We start from the raw sequence: 12,168 nt of genomic DNA on the forward strand, positions 1-12,168 counted from the left end.
ATCCATCACCCTGCAAAAGGACGGAGCAAAGCAAAGCAAAGCTCTGCAGAAAATCGTAAGAATCCAAAGGTGCTTCTAAGCACAAAAGCAGCTCTAACGCAAACACGCGCGCACGCACGCACGCAAGGTAAACGAGAACGCGCAACCCGCAGGTACCGCTTCCCCCAGCCCTGCTCTGGGAGCTACGACGACACTCGGGTTTGCTGCGAAAGGGAAGTTAGACTAAGTAGCCGCTAGAGATCAATCTGTGAGAAACCTCCTCTGTCTGCATTTTTTGGCGCAACCGWGCTCTGCCCCTCGGTCAATGCAGACACGCGCAACATCCCCTTCCTTTAACACTTGCACAGTAACCCCCTGCTCGTTARGGTTAGTGCTCATCGTGCCGCTCGGATAGATGATCCCCTGCTGTCTAGTCCTAGGCCTGGCGTTACCACTTCAGAGGGACCTGAGCGCGCTGGACCGCCTCTGTGCTATCAAAGGGAGAAGCCTCACAGACAGTTACAGCCCAGGGCGCTGCTAAATGGTCTTTCTCACAGCCAGAGAATTTGCGTTCCGGCCCCAAAGGGGATGCGAGGACGGTGCCGTTGGCACCCGCTTTCCCTYACCGCTCTTTTCTGACGGTGCTGCTCCCCCAGAGTCACCAGATGCGGAAAGCATTACTGGAAAAGGCTCGCCTTGTCCTAGGAATTTGCGGGCAGGAGATGCTAATTCATTCCACGAGGCTTTAACGCGAATGACTCGGGGCTGCGCTCACCGCGCCCGACCGGAGTTCTCCCTCGGCCGCTTTGTCACAGAGGGTTCAAGCCTCCCGGGACTCAGCAGCGCTCCGGGGCCCGCCTGCGGCCCCGCTCCTCCGGGCTGCGTCCCGAGCAGCTGGGCAGGAGCCGGGGCCCTAAAGGCGACACGTGGCGAAGGGGGGGTCGGACCCGCGCTGCGGCACTCGCTGCGCCGCGCAGACCCCGCCCGGCGCTCCCGGCGGGGCCGAGCCGGGCCCCAGCCCCCGCCGCCCCGAGTCCCGCACCGCCGCCTCCACGCAGCCACRGCCTCAGCGAGCAGGCGGCAGCCCGRCACCCGCGGCCACCCGAAGGGGCGCGCTCGCCTCACGGGCACCCCCCGCTCCTCCACCTCAGGGAGCCTCAGCCCGCCGCCGCCGCGCGAAAGCTCCGTCCCCGCTCGCCGCCATGCTGCTCCCCGGCGCCGCGCATGCGCCGTGCGCGAACGAGGCGCGGCCGCAGCGGGAGGGGCGGGGGGAGGAGAGACCCGCGGGAGAACCGTCGCGTACCCACGTCGCGGCGCTGCCCGCGGGCGGCTCCCGCCGTCAGACCCGCAGTCTGTCGCCGCCCCGCGGGGTCTTCCCGCGGCTGCTCTGCGCGTGCCCGAGAGTGGGCGGCGGTCAGCGAGCAGCCTCTGGGGCCGCCCCGGAGCGAGAGTCCCGCAGAGCAGCTCCGGGGCGGCACTGCCCATCCCCGCGACACCGGGAGGCAGCGATAAGGAAGAGCTCCCTGCGCTACCGCCCCGTGAGCGCCGGGAAGGGGCGTGGAGCCGGGCCCGTGAGCGAAACACCGGAGAGGAGAGGAGCGGCGGTGCGCGCGTGTGCGACGGCTGCCGGCCATATACTCCGCCCGCGGCGGCAGTACTCGCTTGTGGACACGCGAGGGCAGCAGTGACCGCGGCGGAGCGCTGTGCGCGTGCACGAGCCGCGGTCTGGTGCAGCACCGCCTGTTCAACATGCGGTGGCAAAAACGAGCACGGCGGAACACCGTGCGCATGCGCTTACTGGGTCGGTGGCAGATGACCGGCATGGCTGCCCGGACGTCCAGTCTCGGAAGACCACCGCTCCCGGCATGCCGCGCGAAACAGACATGGCCGGCCGGAAGCCCAGTGCCGGAAGACCACCGCTCCCGGCATGCCGCGCGAAACAGACATGGCCGACCGGAAGCCCTGTGCCGGAAGACTACCGCTCCCGGCATGCCGCGGGAGGGTCTCCGCCCCGCTCGAACTACTTTGACCCTATGGCGATTCCGTTCCGTCCCGACCCCTAACAGAGTCTGGGCCCCTCCCGCGACCGGCTCCGGGTCAGTTCCGACATTGCCTCTCTCTCTCCCCCCCCCCCCCCCCCCGGCAGCCTTCTCCGCAATCCTGCCTAGGGCTTCTCCTAGGATCCCTCCACCGCCTCCCAGACACCATTCCCATCTGGCCCAGGACGCCCTCCTCCTCCCTCCCACGCAACCCCTTTCCCCCCCACCCTCCACAGCCCCGGCGCACCCCCTGCCCTCCCGCAGCCCCGGTGCGCCGCTCTTCCCCCCCCCCCCCCCCCGGCCCCGGCCCCCCCCGCTTGTGCCACCTTCCCCAGGACGTTTCCGTCCGCGCAGGACGGGCTGCGTGCACACACACGCACACCCAGCCCCACTAACGTCCTCCTCCGCGCTGCAGCCGTCCTGCCGCTTCCAGGAGGCGGTGCTCGGCCGCAGCTCGCTCGCCCTCGACCGGCCCCGGCGCCACCTCTCCCCAAATGCATCTCCGCTTCTGGCCTGTGTCCACCCCGCAACCCCACCCTCGCCATCACCACCACGCCCCGGGCCCCACAGCCCCAGTCAAGCAGGCAGGAGCAATGGCCCTCAGCCCCAGCAGGGACACCTGCAGCTGCCAGGGTGCCAGAGCCCTCCCCCCCAGCTCCTGAGAGCAGCTTCCTGAAAGCTCAAGGTAGAGCCCTGGAGTGCACAGGGAGCGTTCAGGGGACAAGGGAACAAATTGAGAGCTGCGGGTGCAACAAACATGTTCCCCCCCCCCAAAAAAAAAAAAGGGAGGAAAAAAGCAATGATAGAGCAAACAGAATGATTCTGGGAGCATGAAAAGGCAAAAGAAGGGCCCTGGGACACACTCAGAAAGCTCTGTGGCAGATGAGAAAGCTGAACAGAGAACTTTGTTGCATGCTGCAGAGCAAACACTTGGCCCTGAGGCACACTGTGGCCGTGGGGGCAACCCAAAATGTAAACTGAAGGCTCCTGAGGGCATCAGAAGGCAAACACAGGGCTCCAGGGCAAACCAAGACACAAACAAAGGTTCTCAGGGCACACCAAACGGGCCATAAGGCACGTCACAGGGCTCAGCACGGCTGACTTAGCCTGGAGAAGGGACTCAGCCCGGAGAAGACTGAGGGGGATCTTATCAATGTCTATCAGTAGCTGAAGGGAGGGTGTCCAGGGGATGAGGCCAGACTCTTTTCAGTTGTCCCATCCGAAAGGACTAGAGGCAACGGGCACAAACTGAACCACAGGAAGTTCCGCCTGAACACGAGTTGGAATTTCTTTGTGAGAATGACAGGGCACTGGAACAGGTTGCCCAGAGAGGTTGCAGAGTCTCCTTCTCTGGAGATATTTGAAACCTACCTGGATGCGATCCTGTCTAACGTGACCCTCTAGGTGACCCTGCTTGAGCAGGGAGGTTGGACTAGATGATCTCCAGAGGTCCCTTCCAACCTTACCCATTCTGTGACTCTGTGACAGCACGGYGCCTGCAGGCTCTCCCCAGCCCTGTGGATGCTCCCGGCTCTCCCAGCTCCAGGCACGTGGGCCCCAGCCCCACGCATGCCAGGGAGCAGTCCGGTGCCCTCACACAGCCCTGGAGGGGGCTGTCACCCCTGGCCACCACGATGATGGGAATCACCCCCAGAATCCCTGAGGGCCCAGGCCACACAAGGGCAACTCCCCACAACCCCGGGAACAGCACCGAGTTCCCCGGGAACTGCAGGCGCTCCGAAGCGCAAGGCGCTCGGGCACCAGCTCCCAGCCCCGGGCGCAACGTGTAACCTCCTCCCCTGGGCATCGTCTTCAGGCAAGGGCACATCCGGAACCACAGACACGACCGCAAAGAATAAAGTGGCTGCCTATTGTTTTACTGAACGCAAACACCCCCCGGGAGTGAATTAAACCACCAAGGTCCCTGGCAGATTCTCGTTTTAGAGCTTTTCCCCTCCCAAAGCCGCCGCGGCACTCCCGACCCCGGACACGCGAGCGCAGCGCTGAGCGCGGCCGTGCGCAGTGCGCGTGCGCGCCAGGCCGCGGCAGCGCTCCCTTCTCGACGTTGCAGGGCAGTAGCTGCTGGTAAACCCAGCGCGCATGCGCGCGCTCCCCCCTCCCCCGGCCGCAGTACTCCGCCGTGAACGCGCGGGGGCAGCAGGTGGAGGCGGTGCGCATGCGCCGCCCCCTCGGGCCCCCCCCCCGCCCCCCGGCTGCGCGCAGGCGGGCGAGACGCGGTAAGTGCGGGCTACGCCGACGAGCAGGACGTACTGCAGCAGCTCCAGACCGCCCTACCGCGGGCATCTGTCCTAACACCCGGGTACTCGGAGCCTCTGCCGCCCTGCGCTCCGGGACACCTTCCACAAGAGCCTCTTCCCTGCCTGCTACGTCCCCCACAGCATCGTTAGACAGTTGAGCATTAAACAATTTACAGCAGTCAGTTCTCAGAGAAAAGCAAGACAAATAAATGCTCTTCAAGGCGAAATGAAAATTTTTTTTCTATAAAAGCTTCACACAAGAGCACAGAAAGGAGGACTAAAAACACAATTGATCTTCATTAACAGTGCTTCCTCCATCTATCCTTATATATATGTACATATATTTATATACATATACATATATATATATATAATCTGTTCTCCAGGTTTGGATCTCCCCCTGCACACAGATGGATAGGACTCCCTCATCCCATTCCCCAAGGTATATTTTGTACTGCATGGGTTGAGTACTGGCTGGATCCAAAGCTCTTCTTTCACAAAGTCTTGCTATTCCCCAAGCAGCACTGGTTTTGATACAAGATGGCCTCTCCACCAGGATGCAAAAGGAAAGATTCAGTCCTTCTGAAGCAGTTTCAAAGTGACTATGGTTGAGCATGTCAGTTGCTCCTTCCATAGGTTGGCTTGAAAAATTATCACCTCTGAAAACTTAGGCTAAATTTTCAGAATTAAATCTGAGACTTTCAAAAATGTTATTTACAGCCATAAAAAGGATACATACTTGTTTCTTGCTATTTTGGACATCAGTAAAAAGAAGGATTATATTTTCTAATTACTTAGCTTTCTGTCATGTTACTAAATTGAAGTACAACATAAAGCAATGGGACACGCTGCATAAAGACCCATAAGAATTGTTCCAGCTAATTCCATTCCATCACTGGCAAGTGAACATAACGTAGCTCCGTTAAGGAAAGCTGGTGTAGCAAAGATCTAATTGAAGTGAAATGGGGAGCAAAGTATCTTGCAGCATTAGTAGCTGCATACCAATCCCAGTGAAACTGCTGACTGCGCCTCTGTTACGTATCTTCATCCATTGGCTTCCTAGGCACTCCCGCTATATAGAAGCTGGGCTAATGCCCATCTTATTTTCCACGAGTCTTCCTGGAAGTGGTTTCAAGGGATACTGCCAAATTTCCCAAACAAAGCACTCCAGTCTGTCTTCAGACTTCGCTCCCATACATTTTTTTAGCTTCCTTAGTCTCTTAGCCTCAGCATATAAGTCTTTTCTAACTTCATCCCACTCTGTCTCCTAGTCCAAGTCCTTGATTTTCTGTCCCTTTCACTACATCATTGTCACTCCATCCCCCAAAGCCCCTACAGAAACTTTCGTTACCTTCTAACAGATCTTTTCCCTTTCTAAATCTGAAAACTCCTTAGAGCTGAAATTCTTTTCAGGCTTTCTCTCTGTCAGTTTCACATGTTCTCGCTTATGCTACACCCCCTCCAGCCTCTTCTCCATTTCCACAGGTTCTCTCCTTTTACTAGGCGTTTCATGCTTTCCATTCTCTCAACCATTTCCAAGTCGTTTACAGCTTTCCCTGAATTCCTATTCACTATTTAGATGAAGATATTTTTTTTTATTCCCCTGCAAGCCTAGCAACCAACTGAATCTCAGCTCCATTTAGTTCTGCTGAGCTCCATCATTGTTCAGCCTAGATACTCTCTTCAACACAATAAAATAAGTCAAGGAGCTAGACCGCAGCCTACAGAAACTGTTGGCTGCAGCCAGTCCCAGTTAACTATCTTTGCTGAAAAGGGTAACTGAAAAATCCAAATAAGACAGCCAGGTTCAGCTAGCACTGCTAGGGCAAAAGGTAAAGATTTTTTTCACCCTTTATAATTACAGGTAGGGTAACCTTAAAACCATGATTAGGATGTCCTAAAATCCTGGGTCATTCAGGAACTGCAACATAGTGATGTAACAGATGCTCAGGAGGCATGAAATATTTAAACAATTGTTTTGATGTTATAAAGGTCATATGTATGTGTTTGTCCCTGAATATATTCAAAACTAACCCAACTATATGAATGGTATTTTCTAACCACCAGAAGTCCTGCGGAGAAGTGTAGAAAAAGTTGGGAAGAGCAGGCATATACATGATTTATGCAGCTATCCAACCTTTAAAGATGCAACATAAAGGGTAGCAGAGGCAGAGGGAATATAATTTTACTAGTTTGATCTGAGGTCTGGCAACAAAGAAAGGGCCGAGAACAACCTAAACAATGGTCTCCACCTGAGCACGCATTTTTGCTTGCTCAGGATAATTCATAGTCTATTCAAAAACTGAACCGAGGATTTTTCTGTCACACCAGATGATCTATACTGACCATCTGCATGCTGAGAGCCTGCCTCGTTGATTAGGATAATAAGCAGTTCATTTTACAGGAGGTTTACTCCTATTAATGGTGTGATTCTGAATAACAATATTTAGCTTTAGAAAAGCTGGGAAAGCTCGCCAGAATACAGCCAACGTTCTAAGTACCAACAAATATGCCTAAGGAGACAATAAAAGGGTGATGTTAATAAAGTTAATAAAGAAACTAGTATCAAGAGCTGTCACAAATGTTACATGACCCTGAAAAAGGTCTTGCCTTCATAATGTCCAGAATAAGACATTCCTACATTAGGGATTGTGAAGATCAGTATTTCTGGATGGCTTCCTTATATGGTAGTCAGTACAATGTGGAGGCCTAGAGAAAAGAGTAAAATGTAATAACTCTTAAATGACTACAATTTCCATCACTACAGTTTTCAGTCTGTTAAGGTTTTTCTTTTTCAGATAAAGATTGCCGAGTTTAGCCTTAATTATATTCTGCAGAGGAGAGAATGAAAATTTATAATCAAATAATGCATATCGGAACATAATTTCAGAACAGGAAACCTCATCATCATGTTTTGATGTTAATTTTAGAAAATCAGCCAACTGAGTCCAAACCCAAGTTCCAAAATACTGAAAATAAAAAACAACCTCACTCATTTAAGTCAGTGCTGAACATTAGTGGAACAGAAATAAAAATGTCTCTTTTACTCTATAGGAGAATATTAGGCGCACACCACATCCGGTATGCATTCAAGTTTTTCTTGAATGGTCAAAAAGCCATTTTGACCTTCCTCAATAACTAGTAACCAGACTTGTAGATGGACATACCGCGCTGTATTAAACCAACTAATATAGCTGAAGAAAGCTGGAAGAAGCCATTGATTACTCAGCAGCTTTCCTCACATTTGAAAGAGAAGTAGCAGACCTAAATACAACTAGCAAAGAGAAACACAAATAGAGAACGATTGCTCAGAGTTCAGGTAGGTGTATATCAGTTAGACCATCTCTGTAAAACAAGATATCTGAGAACTTTGAGGTAAAATAGAATTTAATAAGGGGATAAGAGGAGATAATGTAAGGGAAGAGAAACAGACAGTTTATTGGCTGTGGAACCCAGAGAGGGTAATGAGGAGGAATATTATACTGTGCGATAAAATCATTAATGCTATTGACTACCTGGTTTTACTTCAAATAAAGGAAGGCTTGTGTGTCCAAAAGCTTGCCTACTTTCTCTTATTAAATCAAATCATCTAATGAAAGATCTCTACCTACAAAATCTGTTTTCCTATGTCCCAACACCATCACAGCAATTACAACACTACATAAATCTGGAAGATGTCATGTACTTCAACCGTATTTGGATAGCTGTCACACATGCTGAGATACCTGTTCTATGGTCCTTGGTCAAGTTTAACATTCAGATGTCATATCTTAGACTTCCTAATCTTAAGAAGTGGAATTCTGCAGCTCATTCCTTGTTATGCTGGAACCAGCACTAAAACTCTCTTTGTAACAACCATCACTATCTCAGAAAGTGCACGACCTTGTGCTCTAACACAGACCTCATGCACTGAGGTCTTTGAGAGATGTGATGAGCAGCTAAAACACAAAGATTATTCAGTTTTCCCTATAGCAGTTGTTTAGTATTAGCAGCTAGAATACTCTTTAAAACACCCAGATTTAAAAGGGAAATAAGCCTACCATAATTAATAGCTTCTGGTCCCATACATTTCTGTTTATCATCTTTATAGTTTAATAACCACATTCTCTGGTATGACTCTAAAGTACATCAGAGTTCTACGACTGATTAGCTGGCATCTCCAAATCCTTTCTCCTTCCATAAATTCTCTAAATTGCTATTTCTGCTGCTGTCTCATTTCTTGGTCTTTTTTTTCCATTTTTTACTTGGGCCAATGCACAAGTTTGATCCATTGTAAGTCTCCAAGTTCAGGGAAGAACCAATACAAAATTGAAGAGAAAAACAATGTATAAATAGTAATCATTAGGAAAACAGCGTTTGCTGTTCTTTGACGTTACTCCAGAACATAAACTCTGTCCTTTCCAGTACATGAAAAGGGGTCTCATTAAAGATTTCCATATAGTATTTGAACCCTCTCAGTGGCTCTAAATATAGCTAAAATGCTAGGAGGAAAAAGCACATTGATTTATGTGAAGCTACGAAACCTAAATGTGCCAGGGATAAAGATGACTCTGGAACCCAAGTATTTTCTACTGTCCTTTTTCAGATTTGTAATCAGCTTCATAAACAGATGTTCACTGTCCTCTGTACAGTTCCCTAAATAAAACATTTTTCCTCAACATACACTCCCACAACTGATACTGTGCCAAATGGTCCTCCTGAATATAAGCCATATCAGTGTTAAGTGCTTAATAGCTACAGGCTAAAATCTATGATCTCTCAGCTGGACCATTATACCCATTAAACATTTAAAGAAAACAATTTCAATTTATGTACAACTGAGGTGGGAGATATTTTTTAGCAAGAATCATGACACAAATCATTCTGTACTAAGAGCAATGAAATATACATTCGGATGAAAAAATAATCACTGTGAATTCCTACCTATGAATTTTTGTTATGCCTCCTGTAGGAGAAAACACAGCAATGATATTCAGATACTTAGCAGCAGTCATCCTTATTAAATCTAAAATGTTCAGAACAGCCCTTGTAACTCGAAAGACATATAACACTCCTCAAAAACCAGACAAGATGCCTTAAACTGTTCTAGAAACTATGTCATTTTAAGCAGGGCTTCTCCAGAAGATACCTGGGAATACATAATGGGAAGGACCCCGTGGCCTACAATTAGCACGGACAAAATGTTAAAAGTAAACAGTGGAGTTCCCTTCCTAACATGATTTAAGATCAGGAGCCTTGCAGGATTTCTAAATGTTGTACATATTTATGAAAAATGAAAATATGGTCACAAAAATAGTACTAAAAAACTCTAGGGATCAAAACCCCATCAGATGCACTTGCTTCAGATCTTTACTGTCAACCACTACAGTTACAGCAGTGTCAACTGCCACAACAAACTGACCTCCACAGGTGACAGATTACACCAAAATACAAATGGCCACTGGCAAAAGCATCAAGAAGAAAGAAGCAAATAGATCCTGGACCTTTTTATTATACCATCTGGGGCTTTTTTAAATAAACAACCAACTCTCCTTCCATTCTGCAAATTAGTACTAGCTGTAATTAAATTTGCCTTCCTATGAAAAAATAATGTAAAGAATGGAGGGCCCAAGTAACATGATTGCTGTTGCCCAGCGCAGTGAACAAAACTGCTGAATCTGCAGTTTGAACAATCTGGGAGCTTCAGGGAAATGTTAATGAGCATCCTGAGGAGAGGCAATGAAATAATAACAAACAATGCAGGAGAAAAGAACAAGATAATTGTTGCAAGGTTTGCATAGGATAAATAATGCTATGGTCTGTAAAAATTATGCAGCTAGAAGGTCACCTTTGACTAAATTTGACATACAGGGCCAATTCACAGAGAATTTTCATTAGTATTTTCATACTAATTATGCCCAGCTTCCTAATACAACCAGAAAGCATTCCTCAAAAGAAATCTACTTTACACTGCATATACGTCAAGGCAGCTACATTTAACAAGCATTTAATTGGAATGATACACCCACCTGAGACAGCAAATGTACTTGGCACAGCCAACATGGATGCTGTAAATGAGACTCAGCAAGAAGTTGTTTTCTGCAGACTTTCAATAATTACCCAACTCTTAAGTGGAACTTAGAGCACTACTGCACACTTCAGTAAGTGTGAAAAAAGAATTCATAAAGCTGATTCTGTTAATTCCCCTTTAACTGTTCACCAGATACATTTCTGTTTTCACCCACCTTGAATACTGTTCAGCACTGTGACAACACTTCTATTTTTCAGCATACGTTGTGCTAGTTTTATCAGGGAGATGGGATTTAACAGTCACAGATCATTTTGCACTGCGATGCAGACAATATCCAGGATTTCTAATCAGCTTGTCGTTATTGATCAGCCCCTTGACTAATGGCCTTTTTCTTCTGAAAACCTAACTTTCTAAGAAAAAAAGACTCCACTGAAGGGAAGCCTTCCTAATTAGCCCTCAAGCACTGTCACACTCAGGTCAAGAACCCAGGAACATGTGCCCGCAGGCTCATGCTACTCTGTTCTGCACGTGAGTATGAAGGCCTTGGCAGGAAGGTCAAGTGCAGGAGCGCTTACACCACAGATCTATGTTGGTGATGTTCTGTGCAGTCCTGAGGAAGTCATGTAAGATCATCGTTGCCTGAACTGWTGGTACCATGCTGCAATAATCACTCTTGAGGTTAATTAAGAGGATCTCCCGAGTAACATCACTGTTACTTTACACTAGCATAAACTGCAAACTCCTTCCATTTGATCTGAATGAGCCCTATAGTCTTCATCGTTAAAAATGAATGTGGTAATAATTAACCGCTCAGAGATGTGGGATTAACGCTTATACAAGTCTTTCACAACTATAATTGTTACGCATTATTCTTAATGTATCACTTCTCTAGTAACATGGATGCTATTACACTTTATCAGGTATGTAAGCATTCAAGCATCTCAATGGTAACTAAGATTTTCCAGAAGGGCAAAACAGAGTTCAGTTAATCAGAGTTCAGTCATTCCCAGCCTATCATCCTGATTTTTGTTGTTGTTGTTTTATTTCCACGAGAGCTCAAAGTAAATTACATGTCCTAACCTGGAAGAGGTATTAACCTGAGAGTCAGCATGACTCTTTAACTAAAGCGCTAAATTTGAATAATCTGATGGAAGTATTACCTCTGCTTGCTCTTAAATCCCTGCTAAGATCTCTACATTTTGAGAGCTTTGTATCTCAAAAAATTTTATCATACGCTACTTTGTTTGCTTCAAGTCTTGAAAGTTTTAGCATTTCTTAAAGGAAGGAAGGAAAGTATTTTAAGATGAGGTACTAAAAGTCTTCAGTTTCAGGAGATTTTAAGATTCTAGTCAGCACTTCTGTGAAACTTTAAGAAATTTAAGATTGATTCTTACTATTGAGGCAGTAGCACCTACAGCTCAGGTAAGTGACTGAGAATCCCTTGTACAAATACAGAGGAAGAAGTAGACTTTCACTGCTCTAGTCACGTGGAAAAAGAGACAGAATAATAAGAGGAAACAAAAAAAATGCCCTCCCCACACTCTCATGGCAATCACAGTTAAAACTGATGTCAAAGCTCGCATTTCTGCTCTTAGGCACATGTCCTAATCAGAGAACAGCTGAGGCGGGAAGGGACCTTTGAAGAGCTCTTGGTCTAGACCTCCCGCTCAAGCAGGCTCACCGGGAGCAGGCTGCACCAGCTGCGTGTGGAGGATCTTCACGGACGGAGACGCCACGACCACGCCGGGCTGCGCGCGGACCAGCAACGCGCCCCGGCCGCCGGGAACAACGGCGGGGCGGGCCGGGGCGGGCCGAGCGGGCCCCGCCACGGGAGGACGAACGAGGTGCTCTTCCCAGCGGGAGCAATGGCGGAGCCCCGCCG

The sequence above is a fragment of the Rhea americana genome, unplaced genomic scaffold, assembly GCF_003343005.1.
Source record: "Rhea americana isolate MKP2758 unplaced genomic scaffold, rheAme1 scaffold_193, whole genome shotgun sequence".
In the NCBI taxonomy this organism is placed as follows: domain Eukaryota; kingdom Metazoa; phylum Chordata; class Aves; order Rheiformes; family Rheidae; genus Rhea; species Rhea americana.